The sequence below is a fragment of the Panthera pardus genome, unplaced genomic scaffold, assembly GCF_024362965.1.
Source record: "Panthera pardus isolate Hobbes unplaced genomic scaffold, ASM2436296v1 HiC_scaffold_24, whole genome shotgun sequence".
Lineage (NCBI taxonomy): Eukaryota > Metazoa > Chordata > Mammalia > Carnivora > Felidae > Panthera > Panthera pardus.
Genome location: NW_026526810.1, coordinates 70156727 through 70163720, shown reverse-complemented (window position 1 = coordinate 70163720; position 6994 = coordinate 70156727). Strand labels below are relative to the sequence as shown.

The 6994-nt window shown below is 34.7% G+C and overlaps 1 pseudogene; it reads left to right on the top strand.

Moving 5' to 3' along the window:
- The first annotated feature begins 4019 nt into the window (after positions 1-4019).
- On the top strand, positions 4020-4748 carry LOC109254933 (40S ribosomal protein S6-like; annotated as a pseudogene).
- The last annotated feature ends 2246 nt before the right edge of the window (positions 4749-6994 follow it).

Here is a 6994-nt window from a genome sequence, read left to right as displayed (position 1 = left end):
TCATCAGATCATTGCTTAACAAAAAATGAGGACTTCATGGTTTTTACTTCAAAGCGTTACATGATAAGATGCTCAAATTCCTTAAACACAAAGGAATTCACTTTTATCATCAAATGATAGTACTGAGAAGAAAAGAATCATCATGTCTCTTAATGCTGCAATTCTAGACTCCTAAGAATCTAGAAGTATATAAAAGATATAATGAATTGTGAAATAATAATTTTTATTGTGAAATAATATAAAAGATATAATGAACTGTGCAGACTTACTCCAAGTTTGTCAGTAATGAAATCATTTTAACTATTACTGAACATAATCATTAGAAGCACATACCTAAGTCTTGAACTAGAGCAAAAAGCCAGTAAGTAAAGTACTTTCAACAATTAATTACTCATTGCATGATAAGTATTCTTAACAAAGGGCCTTAGAGTTCCACATAAGGAACAACTGGCCAAGGCCAGAGGCTGTTTACAAACACTTTGCCACTGTCCTATGTCACAGTCTTTTGAAGAAAAGAAACCTGCACTCAAAGGCATGAAATTCATAGGAATTTGAATCTCAGAAAGTTGCCATGCTTTCTCTTTGGGTTTCTCTAACTGTAAAATGGTGATATCTGCACACAAATTTCCTAACTTGACCAGGAAAGTGCTCATGCAATACAGAGGAGAACAGACTGTGATTAGTATAAAAAGGATATCAAACTTGTTACAGATTGTAAGAAAAACGCTCTGGGAAATACAAATTCTCTTCTTATAAAACCACCCAAATTTCACTGTTTCGTTTTGTTTTGTTTTGTTTTGTTTTGTTTTGTTTTCCAGTGTTTGACGCTGACAAGGTTTTCCTGTTTGTTACTGAGCCAGGCTTGGGCTTAATGTCATGTTCTCATTTTTTCCCCATCTTTCCTCTGGTCAATATAACACAGTGAATATTCTTATGACTCTCTTATTCCTTGTCAAGTTCTGCCTTTGAGGAATTTGCCAGAAATTTGATCCTCAATATGCTGATATTACTTTATTTCTCTATTAAGTACCATATTTACATAGTACATGATCAAAGATACTAAAAGCTAAAATACCTAACATGTGAACAGCATAAAAACATTCATGTGAACATTTCTTACATTTAAGCCAGTGGTACCTCAAATTTTTGACCTTTCAGTACTTTCTGAACTTACATTGCTTTGTTAAAATGCTTGCATTAAATGAAAAGAATTTAGGAAGAAGAGTATTAGAGAGTTATCACATAAAAGGTTTAAATATTGTCATCATTTATCAATTATATGATTTATTTATTTATCCTAACATACACCTCTAACTTCTTTCTTTTCAGTTTATATAAGCAGATGTAGATTTAAGTCCTGGAAGACAGAAACTGTGTTTTAATCCTTATGTTCCCTCTGCCTGTCAGATTATCCTAGCGGTGTGTGAAGGTTTGCTTTACCTATATTACCTCATGAAATGCCTGTAACAACACTAGGAAGATATTGTTTTCTGTATGTTGAATATAAGAAAATGGGGGAGAGAGATATTAAATAATTTGCTCCAGGTTACGAATTGCATAAGCAGCAGAACAAAGAGAAATATGATGAGTCTGATAGGAAAGAACCCACTCGTAACTACTATGTATTACTCAAGTAGTAGGTACTGAAATACCTTACATATAGTAAAATTCTATGTATGTATATATACACACACAGAGACACATATGTGTAAATATATGTTGCAAGAGGCAAATAAATAGTTCTACTCTTACCTAGTGAATGGTATATTACCTTTTTTGGAAGTAATAATCCAGAGAAATATTTTAGCTCTCTGGAGGTTGTGATTACATAGAATTGCCTTATAGTTATACAAGCAGAATAGAGCAGAAGTCAATTTGCAATAACTTTTTAACAAGGACTAGTTTCTGACTAGGACTGTTTGGGGAAACAACAGAAACTTATAACATCTTGTTTTTGAGTAAAATCAGTCACCAAGGTACAGGAAGAATTTTTGTAAATTATGAACTATAATCCCTAATTTGCTGTAAGCCTTACTTTTCGAATGTTGGTCAATGTTTTTATAAGAGCAGTATTATCACCAGAGATGGGGAAAAATACATATATATATATATATATATATATATATATATATATATATATACATATATACGTATATATACATATACGTATATATATATATATACATACATATATATGTTTGCTGGGACTTAATCCATTCTTCTTCAAAGAAAACTTTGCAGGGTGCAATTGTGCAGAATTAAGAATCATCAAGTACCTGGACTGAACTGGATTCACATAAATTTGAGAATAGCCTCCCTAATATAGAAAGAGGCTTGACAGAGAATATAAAGCAAAGGAATCATTCTGCCAGGTTCTCCTAGAAGACAATGACATTGCATGAGCTAGTCATGTCTACATTGCACTGCATTGTTCCTCATCAGATTATCATATTACATCACTGTGTAATTATGATGAGAAAGACTAATAGACTTAAAATGGATTGAAAAATAATAAAATGCTCTTAATGATAGAGAACAAACTGAGAGTTGATGGAGGGAGGTGGGAGAAAATGGGCTAGATGGGTGATGGGTATTAAGGAGGGCACTTGGAATGAGCACAGGGTGTTGTATATAAGTGATGAATTACTAAATTCTATTCCTGAAACCAGGAAAAATAAGTAAATGGATTGAAATTTTATTACAATCAAAATAAATAATAAAAGAAAACAAATTATGATATTTAGGCAATGCCAAATTTAGAAAAGAGTAGGTTTTAAGAGGATTAAAATCCATAGAGGAACATAATGAATGGTTATGCAGTTGTGAAAACAAAGCATTGAGGAAACAGCTTGTTGAGAGCTGTTAATTCAAAATTTGAGATGGAAAGACATGCACGTGACATAATACCTCATTATCCATAAGTTAAAAATATCTAGTGTTGAGGGACTAAGAAGATGACAATAAAACTGGAGATGTGGAGTACACATTGGCTAAAGAAAGATGAAGAAACTTGATCAAATATTACTTTACTGATGATGGAACAGAGAGCACACTCAATTCATAAAAATCAGAAGTTTTCCTAACAACACATGACTATTCTGTCTCTAACAGACAAACAAAGAGAAAGCAACTTTAATTTAAGAAATATATATAGGTCAATAAATATACTAGAATAAATGTATAGGCAAATAATTAAGATGTAATCTCTTCTTTTTAGCACATGAAAGAATGGAAACAAGTGAAAATTAAGTATTATGTAAAAATGCTGATCATAGAAGGGGATACAATTTGAAGTGGGAAAACAAGAAGCTAAAAATCTTTACTGAGTAGCTTAACATTTTGAGACTTTAATAAAGAGTAGGAGTTTCACTGACCCACAAAAAGGGAAGAAGAATATTTAACACAGAGGAAATAGCTGAGAGAGTCAAGGAAGATGTGAAATGAACATAACCTTCAGAAATGGAAAAGAAATTGGCATGATATGCTCAAGTTAATATTTATCATGAGGAAACTATGGTCAGTCACAACATGGGACTTATAAAAACAAAACACTTTAGTTAAAAAAACAATGGTAGGATTACCTAAAAGACTTTTTAGACTGAAGTTATCTAAGAAACTCTAGTTTGCATAAATTACCAGTCAAAATGGATACCAATAATGTCACAAGTGTTGAACAGAATTAGTTGATCAGAAAAGCCAAGTTTTTGGGGCACCTGGGTGGCTCAGTAGGTTAAGTGTCCCATTTTCAGCTCAGGTCATGATCTCGCAGTTGGTGAGTTCAAGCCCCCTGTCAGACTCTGTGCTGACAGCTCAGATCCTGAAGCCTGCTTCAGATTCTGTGCCTCTCTCTCTCTGCCCCTCCCCAACTCATGCTCTTTCTCTGTCTCTCAAAAATAAATAAATGTTAAAAAAATTTTTTAATAAAAAAAAAAGAAAAGCTAAGCTCTTGTCAAAGGTACGCCTGAATGCTAAAGCTTGCTCTTTTCCATGGCACCTTAGAGACAGCAGGCTGTTTTAGGATGAAGCTGAACACCTGTCCCCCAGCTACTCGCTGCCAGAATCTCCTTAAAGTGGATGATGAATGCAAAACTTGTACCGTTTCTGAGAAGGGCATACCCACAGAAGTTGCTGCTGATGTTCTGGGTGAAGAATGGAAGGGTTACTTGGTCCAAATCAGTGGTGGCAATGACAACCAAGGCTTCCCCATGAAGCAGGGTGTCTTGGCCCATGGCCATGTCTACCTGCTGCTCATTAAGGGTCATTCCTGCTACAGACCAAGAAGGACTGGGGAAAAAGAGCACAAATCTATTTGAGGTTGCATTGTGGGTGCCAGTCTCAGTGTTGTCAACTTGGTCATTGTAACAAAAGGGGAGAAGGATATTCCTGGACTCACTGATACCACTGTGCCTCATCACCTGGGACCCAAAAGAGCTAGCAGAATATGCAAACTTGCCAATCTCTCTAAAAAAGATGATGTTGGCCAGTGTGTTGTGAGAAAGTCCGTAAACCAAGATAAGAGACCTAGAACCAAAGGACCCAAGATTTAGCATCCTGTTACTTCCTGTGTCCGCCAACACACATGTTCACCTATTGCTCTGAAGAAACATTGTACTAAGAAAAATAAAGACAAGGCTGCAGAAAATCCTCAACTTTTGGCCCAGTGAATGAAGGAGGCCAAATTAAAACTCCAGGAACAGAATGCCAAGAGATGGAGGCTGTCCTCTCTGAGAGCTTCTCCTCTAGTCTGAGTCCAGTCAACAATGAGATTTTCTGAGAGTAACAAATAAAATCAGACTTCAAAAAACAAAATGACATATTGATAATGACATATTAGATAGATGATGATAGGTAGATAGATGATAGATAGATAGATAGATAGATAGATAGATAGATAGATAGTAACATTTGCATATAATGTATGTAGAGTAAGTATTTGGAGCAATACTGACTGATGGGAGAAATGAGTGTATTTTCTCTAACACATGATTCCTAGACCTGTCTCTGGATCTCCTACATGTGAGAAAGTGACATGAGAGTGGAAGGGAATTGGGGATAGGAACAGGGAGCTGGGGATTGCATTTATCAAGCTTATTAGCAGCTTTGAATATATTTCTGCAAATCTGAAGTTACAAAATCATTCAAAAAGAAGAAATAATTTTACTCCATCTGCCAGCATCTGGCTGCTGCTATTATACATAATAACTTACTTGCAGAGAATTATAGAAATAAAGAAAATAGCCTTCGGAATTGGAGAGTCCTGAATTCAGAATCATGCCTCTCATTTGATATTTGAGAAAATTAACTGACTTATTTGGGCCTCTAATCTCTCCTCTATTCTTGGAGACAATAAAAACTGACTCATGACATACCTGGAAAACAATGTGAGGCCACCCACGTAAACAGTTTATCATATTATCAAACATGCTGTTCATCTGCTTTGAGAAGGTAAGTATAATGTTTGGAGTGAGAGACCGTCTGTTCTCCAGGTTTCCTTGGTAAGGGAATTCAGGAAAAGAAATCTGAATTTTTTCCTCATCCCTCACTCCACTTGGTGAGGGTGAGTGAAGAAACTCCACTTCTTTGCTTCTGTCTTTTCTAGATCTTCTCTCTTTTGAATTGGCCTGCCTATAGAAAAAAATGCATTTTGGTATGATCACCCCTATGTGGGATGATTAGTAGTGACTCTTGTGTCTTATTCCTCATTTGGTTCCTGAAATTCAATGAGAAGACAATAGTGTTATGTCTCCTTAAAGCCCAAAATGAGACAGCTATTATTTTATTAACAAGCAACCATTATGCAGTACCTCTTGTGAGTTAGAATTTAGAAGTACTTTCTCCAAGTGTCTTTTAAGCAGTCCGTTTAAATTATAAATTTTGATTTAAAGGGGCATTTAATAATTATAACTTTAAAAAGTTTAAAGTGGTGCCAGGACAATACTGAATCTGTACTATGTAAAAAGAAAAATCATTTCCATCAGAAATGTCATCATGGAAACAGTATTATTTGAATAGTGAAACTTAGAGATTTATAACATTAACAGATATCATGGGGTGATAATGACAAGAATATTAGTTATTTATACGACATTGTGTGACAGAGATGGTTAACTCAATTAGATCCTGGTGGTATTAAAGTCAAGGTCACATATTTAATTTCCATATGGGCCAGTACACTCCTGACTGGGAAAACTTTGCTCTCTACTCACGGACTGCACCCCTAACCCCAATCTGTTATTTCTCAATTATGTGCCATTAATTGATGCAATATCCTACTGATAGTGGGTCATCCGTGCCATCTGCATAAATGAAGGACAGCATGTCTATGAGGCAGCCAACAGAGAACAACTTGAAGCCGACAGTACCAGAAATTTCACTAATAACCTGTAGGTTTCTTCAGGGGTGAAAAAAAAAAAAAAGCAGCTCCAAAGTTTCCAGGGGAGAATTAACTGCAAACATTATTCAAATGTAGGCTGGAATCAACTCACAGTTGTTTTCTGTAAAAATGAGGTAAATAGAAGTTCAATAGCCTACTACGCTTTTTTTTTAAACTTCTATTCAGCACATATTTATCTGATAAGATGTTCTCTCATCTAGCTTGTTTCCTAAAAAAGAAGAGTTTTTTAGTTGCCATTGCTGTTTATTTACTAACTCAGAGCTCCTTTGTCTTTGTTCTAAATCCTACTGGGAATTTGTAATATATCCCAGTGTCATTCATTTATTATTAATTATTATAGTATTTATGATTAACAGACACACTGTGACACACAGGGGGAGTAGTTGGATTATTTCTCATCCTCACTTGCTAACAAGAGAGTAAAGTCCTATATTCTGGCAAAGAACTGATCCAAAGTAATATCATAATGTAAAGTCTATAATAGATGAAGATTTTTTGAATAGACTTTGAATAGAGGCAGACAAAAACTTCTAAGACATACCTTCAATTTACTTATTTATTTATTTATTTATTTATTTATTTATCCATTACTTGATTCTT